At 40.5% G+C, this 15,968-nt stretch overlaps 1 protein-coding gene across 3 annotated transcripts in view; it reads right to left on the reverse strand.

Annotated features, from left to right (window-relative positions):
• ptpn4a (protein tyrosine phosphatase non-receptor type 4a) overlaps positions 1–13,870 on the reverse strand; it is an 89,606-nt gene extending 75,736 nt beyond the window's left edge. For all 3 annotated transcript variants that reach the window (XM_059342456.1, XM_059342455.1, XM_059342454.1), the window contains exon 1: positions 13,406–13,870. The gene's annotated coding sequence lies outside the window, so the exon portion shown is untranslated. The remainder of the gene's footprint in view (positions 1–13,405) is intronic.
• Between the last annotated feature and the right edge of the window lie 2,098 nt (positions 13,871–15,968).

The following is a 15,968-nucleotide window of genomic DNA, read 5'->3' on the forward strand; positions in this document are numbered from 1 at the left end:
TGATGCTGTAGAGAATAGACATGTTACAAAAATGGCATTGAGAGCAAAGCAGAGGAAACCAAATGCTAACTGACTTTGTGTGGCTTCAAATAGTTTTTGATGCTGTAACGTTTATTCATGCAGTACATGCATGTCCCATAGCAATTGATTCTTATGTAAACTATGGGCATCTTTTAGGCTGTTCACACTAACGTCGTCCAGATGCTTTAAGGACCATGATTATCTGGACTTTGGTACTAGACGAACACCTGCTCTCATCATAATCGAAGCTCTTTCTGTAAAACCTCTCTAAATGTTTGTTTGTTGCCATGCTTCTTTTGAACATTGGCATGATAGCCTCACAATCACTTCCAACTAGCATACACAGCTATTTTTGCTAGAATTTTATCATTGTTGTTGTTGGAGTTGATCAATGAAAGGGAGCTGTTGTTATGTGAATATGGTGATGACAGTTTATCAACCTGTCAGCCTTGTATTGAAACACAACTGAGTATATACAGAAATATTTAAAGGGGACATATTTTGCTCATTTTCAGCTTCATACTTGTATTTTGGGTTCTACTAGAACAAAACAAAAAACAATATTTTTGTCATATTGTCTGAATATACCTGTATTCACCCTCTGTCTGAAATGCTCAGTTTAAGTGCCTGTCTCTTTAAGGTCCCCCCTTGCAAAAACACCCAGTCTGCTATGATTGGTCACTGGTCTTTTCTCATCCCATCATTGCAGCCAGGGAATGCCTGTGAAGGCGCTGTAGCGGCACTGTCCACCTATAAATTGTATAGTTGTGAAATCACAACTGTAACTGTTGCCTATTTATTGCAACAGATTTTGTTTACTTTAACAACTGGATCACCGAAAATTATTTTTTGTTGCATTTGTTTCTATAAATCTTTTTTTTTTTGGCGTACGGTGATGGTGCACTATCTCACCTAAGTTTCGTTTGGCTGCTCTTGAGTGTTCGGTAGTCAAAGCAAGGTTACCGGGATGCATGAACAATGGCGCAGGTTGAGTTGTTTGTCATGACATTGTGTACGTTTACATGACAATCGAAAAAAAAGAATTATTGCGTTCATCCGACTATAACTGGACAACTGAAGTGCATGTAAACGTGTTAGTCCGACTGATGTCGGAGTTCTCCAACTCCGATTAGGACACCCAGATAATGCGATTGGAATAGGATTTTCACCGGCATGTATGAAAACACACACTCCATCCCCCGGAACAAAAACATCCAAGAAAGCCGGTCGCACATTAGCCGGTCGCATTAGCCTGTCGCCGGTCAGTAGCAACAGCACAAAGTGTTGAACTGAGGTCAACTGGAAAGGGGGCCATATTAACCCGCTGAAGCGACGCATATCGCCACCCAGTGTTGAGGAGGAGGACACGTTCCCTTCAAATATTCGATTTTCCTAGTTGCATGTAAACTGGGACAAGGACAGAAGTCCTATTTGACGCCAATATCCATTTTTAAGCTCAAGTAACAGAAGTAAATGTGAAAAAGAATATGAAGGAAGATTAAATATAACTTCCTTTATGTAACTCGCAGCCAATGATGTATTTTGGTTCATTTATCTGTAATTTACTTTGTAAAATGTTATTTTAGGTTAACTTGATTTAACCTTTATTTTCCTAATCATTTCTGTGCAGTTTTCATGGTGGATTTGAGGTGGATCAATGAAGCTTCAATTAAATCGGTACAAGAAACCGGCCTGCGTCTGCCTGGTGCATGAAGGGAGTTACAGCCACCTCATGGAAGTTCTGACAACTTGTTTAAAGGCAGGAGTTTTTCAGGAGTTTCTGAATACTGGCTGTTTGCATTTCTCCGTGGATTCAGTGTTTTGATAATTTCACTCCTCAACGCGAGCGGCTGAAATTGGCTCTGAAACCGTGTGAGGAACAACCCTTCCCAAACTATAAAGTAAAATTATTGCCACAGCTCTCAGTAGTAGCTTAGTCAGTGTTAATCAGTTGCTAGGTTAATGCTTGAGCAAGAGGTGCTAAAATATGCACAGATTCACGGTCCTGTAATTAATGTGTCATACATTAAAGTGTCCAAGAAATGTCATGTATTGTCCTCTTGTTAGTAGCTTCCATGCTGGTGTAGAGGCGGAGAGCGGGAGAGAGAGCAGCCGTGAGTCAGCCAGAGCCAGCCCCTTGCCTCATGCTGAAATCAGAGAAACCACAAGAATGTAACAGCTTCTGTTATTATCCCTCCCTGCTGCCTCACTGCCTGATAGCCTGCCCCAGAAAATAGCAGCAAGCCTGCCTGTTTCTCCCTCTCTCTTTCTCTCTCTCTCCCTCTCCGACACACACACACACACACAAAATCTTGTTCTCATGTTCTCTCCGTCCTCTCGTTCTCATCTCTGACACACACACACAGATTCTCTCAGGGTATGGTTGTCCATTTTGCGCGCTCTTTCTGCACACACAGATACTGTATATAAGCTCATGCACACACACAGGACCTGACAGTGCAAAATCACATAGACTGCAATTTGTTTTTCCAACTGAGAATTGCTGCAAACCCTCGGCTGTCAGACGCGTAGAAACATCTCGACCAATGCCCACAGAAAAACCCCAAGCTGATATAGTGCATAACTAGCCGACAGACAGAGAAAGAAAACAGATCAATAGAATGAAAGGCTGACACATTGATAGACGATCCAATATATTGGGATTCAGCAGCTTGTTGTGTCACTGATCAATGCTTTAACACTTAAAATGCAAAGAAACTGTTAGTGGTTACTTGACTTAATTTTTAAAACATACAAGTTCTGTGTCAATGTAGTGGAAATCAACTGAACAAAATCAGTAAATAGGCGCATGTAACACAACCTTATAAAAAATAAATCTGCAGAAAGTTGAATGTTTTATGTCTGCTGGACATTTATGTGTTACGGGGTTTTCCTTAACAATAAAAAGCTGCAAAACCCAAGCTGAATGTACGTAAAAATCAATGTATCAATTAATCAATTTTAGTTTGTCACTAGTAGACTTCTTTTCAGAATTTTGCCGTCTTTAAGCTTTTTGGTTGCCGTTTATTTATTATCTGCCCAAGCCATTTTTCTGCAGATAGGGTAATAATATTGGTAGAAAATAATGTCAAATTGTAAATTTTTAAATGAAAAAAGTTTCGGTGACTGTCCTTTTGCCTTACCGGTTACCAACATATTAGTGAGTAGGCCAACAGCATTTTTTATCTAAATCATTTTACGTTCAGCTTTAAATATAGTAATACAGTTTTACAGCTTAAATGGGTCCCTTTTTAATTCACAACACTAATTAGCTACTATCATGTTAAGCAGCTAAACAGCAGCGTGAGACCACTAATCTTAGCTTGCTATGGTTTGCTGACTTTTTATGCTCCAGTTATCGCTGCAAGGCCAGCTGCAATATATTCTTACTGTGGTTGTCGGTCTTTACTTCTGACAGTCCAACCTCCATTAAGGAGACAGTTCTAGTGTTCATTTCCTGGTGGCTACAGGTATATTCAACATATGAATTCAAATATCTCCTTCCCCAACAAAATTTTAAAATAAATAGAGGGAAGTGCACCCTTGCAATATGCAAGTTTTTGTTGCAATGTCTCTGTACATGGTTGCGAAATGCAACTAAAAGGGTGCTCATAAAAAGGTTAGCCTGGGGAAAGGATCATCCCTGTCCTCAGGCTGCGAGTTAAAGTTGACAAAGGTTAGGCCCAGATGTCAACGAAAGTGCACAGGGAAGTACATGTGATATGTATGCGTGTGTGTGTGTGTGTGTGTTGTTCAGAGTGATCCAAGCTGACATGGGTGGACACACCCACCAAAAAAGCATGCCGATCAGCCTTTGTAACCAGATATCTCTACGCATGTTGACGACCCTTATCCTCCTGCATCATCTCACATGCAGCGGTGACACTCGCAGCCCCCGGCTACATTCAGCAGATGTCTGTTGACTAAAACAGAGAAAATTATAGAGACAGAAACTACAAACACCTTTCTCTTGAACCAGCTTGTCATGTAGAGCATTCGAGACTAGCAGGGATACAAAGAACAGGAGAGAAGGGACACACGGATCGAAAACAAGCCCCACAGTGGAGAAATTGGAAGCGGTATGAAATAAAAACAGCTGCAGTAATGTCCTGTGTTTTAACACTGCTCTTTATGTTCGTATTTGTGTTGGATATGAATTCCTTTTGCACTTCCTCTACACATCTCCAAGCAAAACAAGCAGCGGATAAAACAAGGTTTTACCGTGTAAACTGTTGATGTTCCAGAAATAACTCTGTCAAGTGTCACACAAAAACATGCTGCACGTCTAAAAAAAGAGGGCAGGAAACTAAAGATTTAGAACCACTGTAACCGATTTAAGAGTCTCTCACTAGTGCTGTTCATTCTCCATTTCTGGAGGGATTAATTATTTGAGGCACAGGTGCTATAACCCCCAATGTCACCACTTTCAGCTTCACATTGTAAGTATGTTAATATAATTGAACTCTGGAAAAACAACTTTTCTTAACCCCCAACTTGTCACATCCAGTGATTAATTCCCATTCGGGGGACAGAGCAGAATGAGGAGTGCAATCCATTTTTGGCTCCGACCCACTGTTCTTAAGCAACTGTGTCCTTTGACCTCCTGCGGTATTCAAGGCTCTTTAAGCAGCTGTTTCAAAGGCAGACCTGAGGATCTGAAGCTGACACACATACACACATACTAAGCTCAGGTTGCACAAGCTGCAGGTTATAAAGGGCGCATGGCAGTCGGTCTACAACTCTTTGCCAATCAAGTCGCAATACACCAACAGGAAATGTGTAAATGTGCATAGAAGGGAATTCATTGCTGTGTGTATGCATTCTGGGGGAATAGTGGAAAGGATGGGTGAAGGAAAGGACAAGCCAAAACACGCACTGGAGCATAACTCTTGAGTAAAGAGCCAGCTGTACTCGCATACCTGAGGATGGTAAAGGTGGGGGTGGGGCAGCTGAGGAGAGGAGTCCTCTCTTTCAGATGAGACCACATCATCTGTGGTTGTTCTATAAAAATATGACTTTAATTCCAATCTTAGTTCCGAGAGCAGTTTGCACCTCAAAATCTAGCCCTGGTTTTAGATGCTTGGTGCAAGATTGATGCACTAATTCCCTACACTTGTGCCACATTTTCAGATTGTAACAAGGGGATAAAACACCCATTCACCTGTAGCCAGAGATGACTTCCATGAAAAGTCAAATATGATAACAAATCATCTCTGAGCAGCTTTCCAACACACTTAAATCAAAGGGGAATGGTCATGCAACACTGACAATAGAGAAGTTACCATTTTGCAAAGAAATTGCAAAATTTTCCCATTGGGTTCTTAGTGTTATCCCTGTTACATAGTACACTTAACAGTTGCATTTTCATTTCATATTTTCCACTGCATGACTGTACATAACATGACTCGCTGACTCTTTTTTAGCTTTCCAACAGCAGTAGCTGTGTAGACTGCCTGCTATTTGGTGCTTTTTTGGTTCCAAGCGAGCTGACAAGATACTAGAAGTTGGAGTTAAAACACTAATTCGACACTTGGTATCCTGCACAAACACGCCATTTTTAAAGTAGCCAGGCCACTGTTAGTGACCAGTGTTTTTTCCCATCTGTTTGATTGCTGAGGAAAGGATTCAGCAAATGAAGATGCTGTCATGGCGTTTTCAAGTGGCGTCGCTATGGGGATCAGCAGAGAATCCCACCTACACTGAGGGGGTACACTCTGCAGTGGAAAAAACGAAAGAGAGAAACGCATCTGCGAGCTCAGTTGAGTTGAGTTGAAGCATGCAGTGGAAACATGGCTTTCGTTGCTGACAAACACATCAGCATTAGCTGACAGCTAAGACTTAGATAAGATAATAGAAATTTTGAATGTACTACAAGAACATACATGAAGTTTCAAAATGATATCCTGTAAATTAAAACTGCCTGATTATTTTAAACTTGTGTTAAGTATTTTTGACCAGTAAAACCAAACATCTACGACTGCTTCACGTATTCCACTGATGCCAATCAGTTGCCCTGTGTCCCCCGCTGTTCGCCCACCTGTCCAGCCACCCTTACCTCCCACTCTTCCATTTATCTATCTCTGCATCTATCCATGTCATATCCAGTGCTCATCAATGATCACGTTAATCCTTTAATGTCTTTATGTTGGGCTGTCTTAATCCAACCTCTGCAAGGCTAGCTAAGTCTCACAGCAGCCCCTAAATAATCTATAATCTAGATAGCTTTATCTCCCGGCTCTGTTGGCATAATCTAGCTCTGCATTTTTCAGAAACTGGGTTAGAACACACAAGTGACTCATAATAGGGCAGATACGGATGATGAATTGCAACAGATATCTAGAGCCACTATTTATGTTGCCATGGCCTAAAGGCTTGTGGGCTAGTGGAGTAAAAAGTCAATCCTTCCTAATAAATCACAACGTTTTGAGTCATTTTGCAGATGTGGGTCTGAGAAAAAATTCGACCCTGTGGTCAAAATCAAACAGACAAAAATACTCCGTACTGGGGTATGAGTAGATTAAAAACTACTTCAAGAGTCCATAGAATACATCTGAATGTGATATGCTCTATAAGTCAGTGACAAAAGAATGCATGTTCAATCGAGATTTGTTAGGGCCATTAGAGCAACATGGGAATCACAAGACCTGATTTCTGCTACACTTAACATTATTTACAGATAAGAATCATATGTTGTGTGCACATGTAGTCATAATTATTTGTGTTGTTGTCTGAATCCTGAATATCTGAATGTTATACCTTGGTTTCAAAGCGTTTATTCAGCGGGTGTGTGAGAGAGAGAGGGTATGAAAGTAGGGGGTCTGTCTCTAGCTCCTCTCTCTGGCTGGATAACATGCTGTTTCAGCTAATCAAACCATTATGACTGCCCACTAACTGAGAACACCATTACCATAATGTGCAGTTTCATCTGATTAGTTATGCATGATCCAGATACGTCAACGCTGGGCAGAGAGAGAGGAAGAGAGTGAGAGAGGAGGGAGGGGATGGAAGAGGTGACCCTGATCTGATAAAAATACGTCCAAAATGAAATCCTCAATTGGAACAGACGGAGAGCTACAACCACTACACACTCATGTTCCATGGAGAAGGTACGAGTAGGTGATTTAATGATTTTTCACAGAAATTACACTCGCAAGATTCCTTAGAACGAGATATAATAATGAAAAAATCATTGTGACAATACTACCACTGTCCAACGATGAGTAAATGTGGTTTATTCCTAAATAATGCAACAACTGAACCTTCTTCACCCAATCAACAAGACTACTGTTATTTTTGTCCCAGTGTTCACAGGCAGAAAATAATTATTTTTAGTCTGGGCTTAAAATTTACAAACTTATGCAAACATGCAAGTCTTTTCCTCTATTTCCTGAATGATATTGAGACTACAATGCTGAAAAGCCTGACTGACGCGTGGCTGTGATACTATTATTCCTTTCTACCAATCAAAACATACATGTCACTTTTAATTTGCTATTCATTTTGGGAGTCTGGATCTTTCAAGGCACCTTTGTCCTGGCATTCTGTAGCTGTGGTATCTTGCACCGAATAAACACAGCTGTGTTTGGGGCTTGGGAGATGATTTTCGCTAAAGAGTTGTGCCATATCCGCCCCAGCAACAGACCACTAACTAGCTGCCTTTCTGAGAGCTATCTGGCTGGATATTTATGTGAATGGATGGCTGTTTGGCTGGTTCACTTAAGGACTGCCAGTCAGACTGAAAGAACTGTAGCTCAAGACAATGATGGCGATCTGAGGGGTGCTACCAGCCTCTGCTATGTCAGGCAAAATTGGATTTGCGCCTAGCCATGCCAAATTAGGCAAATTAGGAAATGTATGGCTACTATTTTGCCTCCAATTTCAGAATGGCTTATTGGCAGTAATTTCCCTTCATGTAATTACTGATGCAAGATGCACAACATTTGAGGAATAAGCTGGCACAAATTCACCAGTAACTTGGCAACAGTCGGGTCGGTGTGCAGCCACTGTTAACTGAAATGGCTGAACTCTGTCTATCAATGGCTCTGCTTACTGCGCTTCCCAACTGCAAATAGGACTGTGAGCTTTCCAAAGGGTTATAATAGAATGGGCAGGCAGCTGGTCCTCTTGGTTAAACATGAACAGGCTGCTCTTTGACAGGGCTGTCACCAACAGTCAGCAGAATAGGTCACTGCAAGCCTGGGCTCACTCAAATAAAGATGGGGATCTTATGGGATCTTAAATGGTAAGTACCACTCAATTTAAAACATGCACAAGTTTGAGTCTTGACAACCATTTCATTAATTTGTGTATGGAGGTGAAAAAAAAGCAACTTGGTTAGAATAAAAAGCGACATAATGGTGACGCAGGTTAAAGTGAATAATCACCAACAGCTTTATTTCACAGGGCTTCTGGCACTGGATCCAGGCCTACTAATGTCAGATACAAAAATACTAGCATCTTTGAAGCCTGATAATGTATCTTGCCTGCAGCACCCAGCCAGCCGTCTTACCAACACTGTCAGTTAGCACCAATACTGAGCTGTCAGCACTACTGAGCACCACGCTGAAAGGTAGGGTGTGTCTTTCCAGCGTTGAGACTCACCAGACATAAGGTGTCAGAAAAAGATAGAGAGAAAGGGGGAGAGTAAAAAAACTCAAAGCAGAGAGGTGAGAAGCAAGCGAGAAAGGAGCAAAGACTAGATTGAAGCTCAGGGAGCACAAAGAAGACATCCACTTGCACTGACACAATTATTAAACTAAACTGAAACACAGCGTTCAAATCCAAAACATCTGATGCATAAGGAAATGGTATTTCCCTAATAAACACTGCACAAAATGTCCTACACATTCTCCAATGTCCTGAGCCCATCCCAAAGTGTATACACATCTCAGCCTTTCAAACCGACAAGAACAATGGTTGACCTTTGACCGCTTTACGGCGTGGAGTGGTTTATGATGTTTAACCAGGACGCTGCCATCTTTATGCATCTTCTCTACAGGCACCAGCCAAACCTTTGGACACACATCTGTATGAGCAGCATGATGAGAGGTCTCAAAGTGGATGTGAATTAGCAGCACCGCCTAGCTTAACACATTAACACTAATGAATCAGCCGAATGCAGGCACCAATCAACCAAAGTAAGATATAATGCCAGTATAAAACTGAATTATTTAACAATATTCCTCACCGAGTAGCTTCTCCAGTTCCAGTAGAAACAAAAGTACAACATCAAATTCCTTGCAAAACTCCAAAGGTAATCTAATTGGCCCTCAAGCAACAGGGAATGTTGACCAACAGTTTCTCAAACTGCTGTATAGTACAGGCTTCAGGCTATGCCCTGAGACTGAGAATGGTTTAAACTAAAGTCAGGCCTTTGGCAGAAATGATTAGGTGACTTCAATGTCTATGTGTTGGTTAACATCAGCTAAAAGTTACTTTTGTTGGGCATAAAGATGGGTGTAAATGACAGTCTGCCTCCACACCATGTCCACATTTAAATTTGAGTCACAAGTCACTTGGGGAAGTGATGAAGCTACCTTACCCTTTTGCTCCCATGGGATCCCCTAGCCCTTTGCTAGCAGGTGCAGATTATCCCAATTACCCCTGCCACCACACCTGTGCCCCCCTCTGTCTTCCAGTATACTTATCCTCTCCTCACTACTTCCCCTGACTTTTAACTATCGCTTCTCACTCTATGTTTCCCAGACACACTTCTGCTGTACGCCACGGGGGTGGCAGGTTCAGGTGCGCTGCTCGAGTAGACCAGGGCCATTGCCACAGGCTATTTAATCCTCACCAGCTGAGTCCATCCACTCCTAAAAACTCAAGGCTTCTTCAGGTTTGGGGAGATCAAAAGCAAAGAAATTCACAGTTCAATCCAGGATTCCCCTCAGCACACCATTTATGAATTTATAATATGCATATAAATAAAGATGGTTCGACTCCACAGAGCAAAATCCATGAAAATAAACTTTGCTCAGCCGTATTTAGTCGTGTTTAAGTGCCATTAGTGCCACAGCACAGCCTCCAATCTAGGCCTGTCACAATAATACTGTTATTAACTTATCGATCAATGATCAAGGTCATGTACATATATTGTAGAATATTTTCCCATTGTGTTTACATGCAAGTTTATTTACATAAGAATCTCAGTAACATTAATACCAGAAAAACAGCAGAGATATCCCTACTATTCTAAGTGAAAATAAGATCCACTGTTCCACAGCGTTCCTGACAGTTACTGTCAAACAAAACGCTTGAAAGAAAAGTCCAAATGGACTTGGTTTCACAGCCTCACTCTGCAGCTATGGTGTGAGAAAATTTGGCATCCAAGCCAAATGAGATTATTTAGGATATATTAATATTTTTCTGACATTTAAATTACAATGTCTAAATATTCTTAATAACTGAAAGTTCATTGCACTTGAGGGGATGAACTTCTATTATATTTACATGTGGGGCATGAAATGGTCTTAAAATGACAATAATATCAATCATCACAACTATTTCTGGGACAATATATCATCAAAAAAGTAGTTATGTTTCAGCCATCAAGAAATGGGGTGTGAGAGCACCTTTAATGAAACCTGGATGCTCTCCTATCCTTATTCTATAGCTCAGCTAAAAATCCACTGTTGAATAAAAATAATCCTTACTACCACAGCTTTAATATATAATATGGTGGAAATCAACAGCCTAGAATGGTGTCCCAAATAAAAAATGTGCAACATGGCAGGTCTAATTCCCAAGATAAGTAGTTCAGCTTCAGCAACCATCAGCCTCCGACAAGGATTCCCAAACAAATCCAGGTCAATACCAACATTAGGTCAAAGACACACATTTTTTGGGATCTCCATCTGCTAAGGTTTTTGTTTATATGGATTCCCTCAGATATGGATACTGTAGAGCAGAGTGCAAATTATACACTTACATAACACAAATCAGGGAGGGTCAACTTTTTCTCCGGGGCATAAAGGAAACCCAGTCCAGTGCAGGCATGCGCTTCAGTGAACTGAGGTATTTTAATCCGTACAGTATCTTGCTTGTTTATTGTAATGTCTGCAGTCTGTAGAAGATGATGAATCAACTCTATTACACCAGAAAGTAAAGTGTATTACATTAACCTACAGTGTCTGCATTGGCTTGCGAGACACATGTGGGCTTAGACTTTAATAAAGATGGCAGATGAGAAGTTCAACTAACACCAGGGTTAAGAAATGGTATTGTCCACTTTATGGATGTCCACATCATAATAAATTTGTATTTTATTATCGACGATTATAGGTAAAGGGTATGTTTAGATCTCTTTTAGGGGGGTCCAAGTCCCACTTTGAACGGTCAGATATCCTCCTATCCATAATTTGAAACACAACAAAAAACATTATCAAAACAATTCCCGCTGTCTAATCTTACAAATCTGTATTGATTGCACAGTACATAAACAGTATGCTTTGTAGGTTGGGTGTGTGGATGTGTCTGGTGGCCCCATCACAGATCCCTGGGGACCCCCAACCACATATTTGGGGCTGTTTATTTTGGGCAACTGCTTCACCCATATCCCTCTGCTCACTCCCTCCGATCAAACACCTTAAATTTACCGTCTGTCCCAGGTACACGCCTTAAGACTTGGGGCGATCGAGCCTTTGAATCCAAAGCTCCCAAACTCTGGAACGCTCTGCCTGCACCCTTACAGTCTGCAGTATCTGTGGATTCTTTTAAATGTCAACTTAAGACATATCTGTTTAGACAGGCGTTTAGTTGACTGTATGTCCTGGTCAACTAGACGTCCAGGCTTTAACTATGTTTTGATGAATTGAATGTTTGATGTATTGTGTTTTTCTGTGTTTGCCTGTATGTTGTTTTATACCCTTGTAAAGCACTTTGTGGTTTTCTTTTCCTGTGAAAAGCGCTTTATAAATAAAATTTACTTCTGTACTTACTTACAACACTTGGAAAACTAAACCCAGCTTCTTTACTTCATTCACAATTCCTTCCTCTGCTGCCCCCAACTGAGATCCCATTCAGAACCAATTGAGACTCTTAAGTCATTTTGCAGTTAAGATAGAGGAGAGAGAAAAAAGCCAAGAAGGATCCAAGGAGGGAGAGATAGAGACTGGACAAACAGGACAGAGCAGGGTCCATATGATCTCAGCAGCGGCAGCAGACTGGCAAGCAGCAGGCAGCAGAGGAACCGACTGCGACCCAAAAGATGTGGCACGGATGGTGGAGGATTACGTCATCGAAAAAAAAGGAGGACGCCTCATCACAGCAAACCATCACATCTATTACTTAACACCACATAGTTAACAGCTTTTCGCTCAGCAGACAAGGTTGCTTTTAGATCATTTACAAAAAAACATGCACAATTATGAATGCATGGGCAACTGAAAGCAGGGTCGCAATAAGCAGCTTATCCATAGGCCCTCTCGTGTGACATTTCTACAATGTGACACGTACATGAGAGCAGTTGTAACAAACGGTGCTTCACCAGCCAGCCAACAATGAACGACAAAACCATACATTCATTGTATCTGCCATTCACCGCTGATGCTATATGTTAAAAGCAAACATTGGATCAGTCAAACAACACTTGCACTGAAACACGAACAAGGGAATCAGTCAATAATCACCCATTAATGGCTATTACATATGATAAAGGAATGTCATGTTTGAAGCCGCACTGGCTCCATTGAACGCCAACTGGACTGCTCATTAAAGGGCTGATTGTACACTATATAATGAATGAGCTATTAACGGCCTGTTTCACTCAATTATAAATGCCGACTTGAGGAAGGCCGAACAAAGTTTTAATAATTCAAGAAACCTTTACATGCATTGTTTTATCTGATCTGGATTCAGTACCTTTCTGTATGTACAATGTGTGTATTGCCTATTTTTCTTTTCTGCTGTTTTTACTATATGTTTTGTCACTGTCATTTTAATCTGTAACTGGCAACCAATCTTGGCCAGGTCTCCCTCGAAAAAGAGATTGCAATCTCAAGGGACTTCTTGGTGAAATAAAGGTTAAATAAAAATAAAAATACCAATACTGCGCACATTGGATTAGCGACTGTTTCGCAGCTACGTGAAGTAAGCTGCAAGATATTGAATGGGCTGAGGGGCAGCTAGCTAACAAGCAAGCTACACAACCATAGGCTACTGGGGTTATGGGATAAAATGTATATTACAGCTCTTTGTTTCCTTCTGTGAGGTCAGCCTCAAATAGACATGAGTGTAATAAGAAAAGAGGCCATTTGGGTGAGCGTTTTCCCAATGTTATTTCGCAATGTTAGCCGTTTTGGCTGTGCGCGAAGCAACTTGGATAAAGTGACAGCGCTAAGCTAGCTAGCTAACGTCAGCTGGCCTGTGAATGAGCCTTTCTTACCGTCATAAACTGCTCCAGGGGCGTCCAGTTTTTAAGGAATATAATTGTTGCCGTATGAGGAAATGTTTTGTGTAGGGGCGATATAGCCCGAACATCCAAGATCAGTTCACCCGCTGCCGATGAAAGCCGAGCATCATCATCATCACCGTCTTCATCAGCACTTGGAGTCACACACATCCATCCAGCAGAGCGGGGCTTCCTCCGGGCTCCACCATGCGACTGGCTCGGTGTCGACGGATAATCCACAAGACAGGAGCCCCCGCAGTAACCATTGGCTAGACGCGGCGACTAGCAGTCATTTCAGGTCGAGAGAATAAAAAATATATTCCCACGCATGCGTAAAAACAAAGAAAATGTGACCAGCGAAAAGGTTACAAGTGAAAATCTTTGGACATCAAATCACAAAATCGGCAAATGTTGCGTTTCTGACTTTCCTAACATGAGCCTCTCCGTTGTTGTCAGCCCTCCCTGCTCTCTGCAGCTGCTTTGCCTGCCTGCCTGCAGCACAGCAGCGATCAGCATAGCGACGTAATGGCGCAAACCAAGCGCACAGGGGCGGGGCCACGGAGCGGGAGGCGCGCTGTTTGTTTTTGAGCGCACCGAGGTAGAACTACTCCAAAATAAAATGTCAAATATTCTCAAATATAGCTGCATTGTTAGCCCCACAAAGAACCAAAGAACGTAATGACTTGTCACTTCACTGTTTCTTATTCTATACTGTGCATATCTACTGATGTATTTTTTTTATTATTATTATTTTTAAATTTAGAATCAGACATCATTTTCATTCAGTTATGCATACAACTTTGCACATTGAACGAAATTCCGATGCAGTTTCCTGGCAGTGATTCTACTTTGGAATTTAAGATAAATAAAGTAGAAATAAAAAAATAAAAAACTGTAAAAAAATAAAAAATAAAAAATAGAATATTTATATTGCATAGAAGTGTAGCAGCAGAAAATATTTTTGTACATAGACAATAGACAAAAAATAATATAAAAACGAGTTCACAATGCAGTATTGTGCAATAAAATGTCCATATATATGTGTGTGTGTGTGTGTGTGTGTGCCCGCGAGTGCGTGTACTGTCTTACTTTTTATTCTGATCTTTATATCTTTGTAACCTGTATCTTAAGCTGCTGTGATGACTACATTTCCCACCTGCAGTATAAATAAAGTCTTATCTTATCTTGTGATGCTGTCAAAACATGTGCATCATGTGACCACTGATATCAGAGGTATATAACCTGTACCTTACCTTAATTTGTATTGCAAAATGGATATGTAGATACTGAATGTACCAATTTAACAGTACATGTGGATGTATAATTTATTGCCAAATCTATCAATTATTTTATTTTGTTTTTTACATTTAGTTTAAAAAAACAAACATATTACCATAGATTTAGGCCAGTATTTGCTAGTACACATCTAATAGGCAGCTTAAGATGCATTTTGCATGTATATTCTGATATGTATCACAAAACTGTATACACTGAATGTAATTGAATGCTCTATTTTGTTTATAAGTCAAACATATTACATATAATACACATACAAATAAAAATTGCTTTGAATTGATTGTTATATATTTTATTTTGTTAACCAGAATAAAATATAAATAAACGTTGTCAACTTTATTGTTCATATTACCTTATTTATCATATTATAGCCGATACTGTAAATTGCAGGTGGCACACACACACACACACACACACACACACACACACACACACACACACACACACACACACACACACACACACACACACACACACACACACACACACACACACACACACACACACACACACACACACACACACACACAGTGTCAACTTCACTATGATTTTACCATAATTGGAATGTATTTTTAACTTGAATTTTATTTTGAAATGGCCCACGTCCCCACAGGAGTCTTCATTTCAGAATGAAAAACATTGTGACTTTCAAAATGATTGTTGTTATGAAATTGGCTTTTTTTTCTTTCTTTTTTTTCATGTTCTCATTCACTTCCAAGTCCAAACCTGCCCATTCAGACCAAATTAATCTGTAGCCCTGTCATTCATAAGGCGCTGTAACAGACAGATTGTAACACATTGAGAGAATGGTATTGTGGGCTGTACTGACCTCAAGTGGCTTTTCAAAGAAGCAACCTACAATACAACTAACAATGGACCATTGTACAGCAACTCTGCTTGGCATACAATGAAGTAAGCAGATGAAGCGGAGTGGTGAGAACAAGACAATAAGAACAGTGTTGTTGAAATGCATATCCCAAAAGCCACTTTGTGGTTGGGAAATTATAGAAAATATACTCAAAGAGTTGTTCTGTTCTTCTTCATTTTCACAGGAACATTCCTAATCAGCTATGTATTTATTAATTATTATTTTTTTACCTTGTTTTCAATATAGCAAGGCCTTGTGATAACAGTTATTTTGGTACAAAAATATTTAATGTACATATTGGGGAAAGCATTTCTTAATGAAGAGTGTAGGTTGGAAAGCTCACATTCTGCTGCATAATCATGGATCTGGAACAAATTCTGCATCTTGCTCAAG

The sequence above is a fragment of the Centropristis striata genome, chromosome 10, assembly GCF_030273125.1.
Source record: "Centropristis striata isolate RG_2023a ecotype Rhode Island chromosome 10, C.striata_1.0, whole genome shotgun sequence".
NCBI lineage: Eukaryota > Metazoa > Chordata > Actinopteri > Perciformes > Serranidae > Centropristis > Centropristis striata.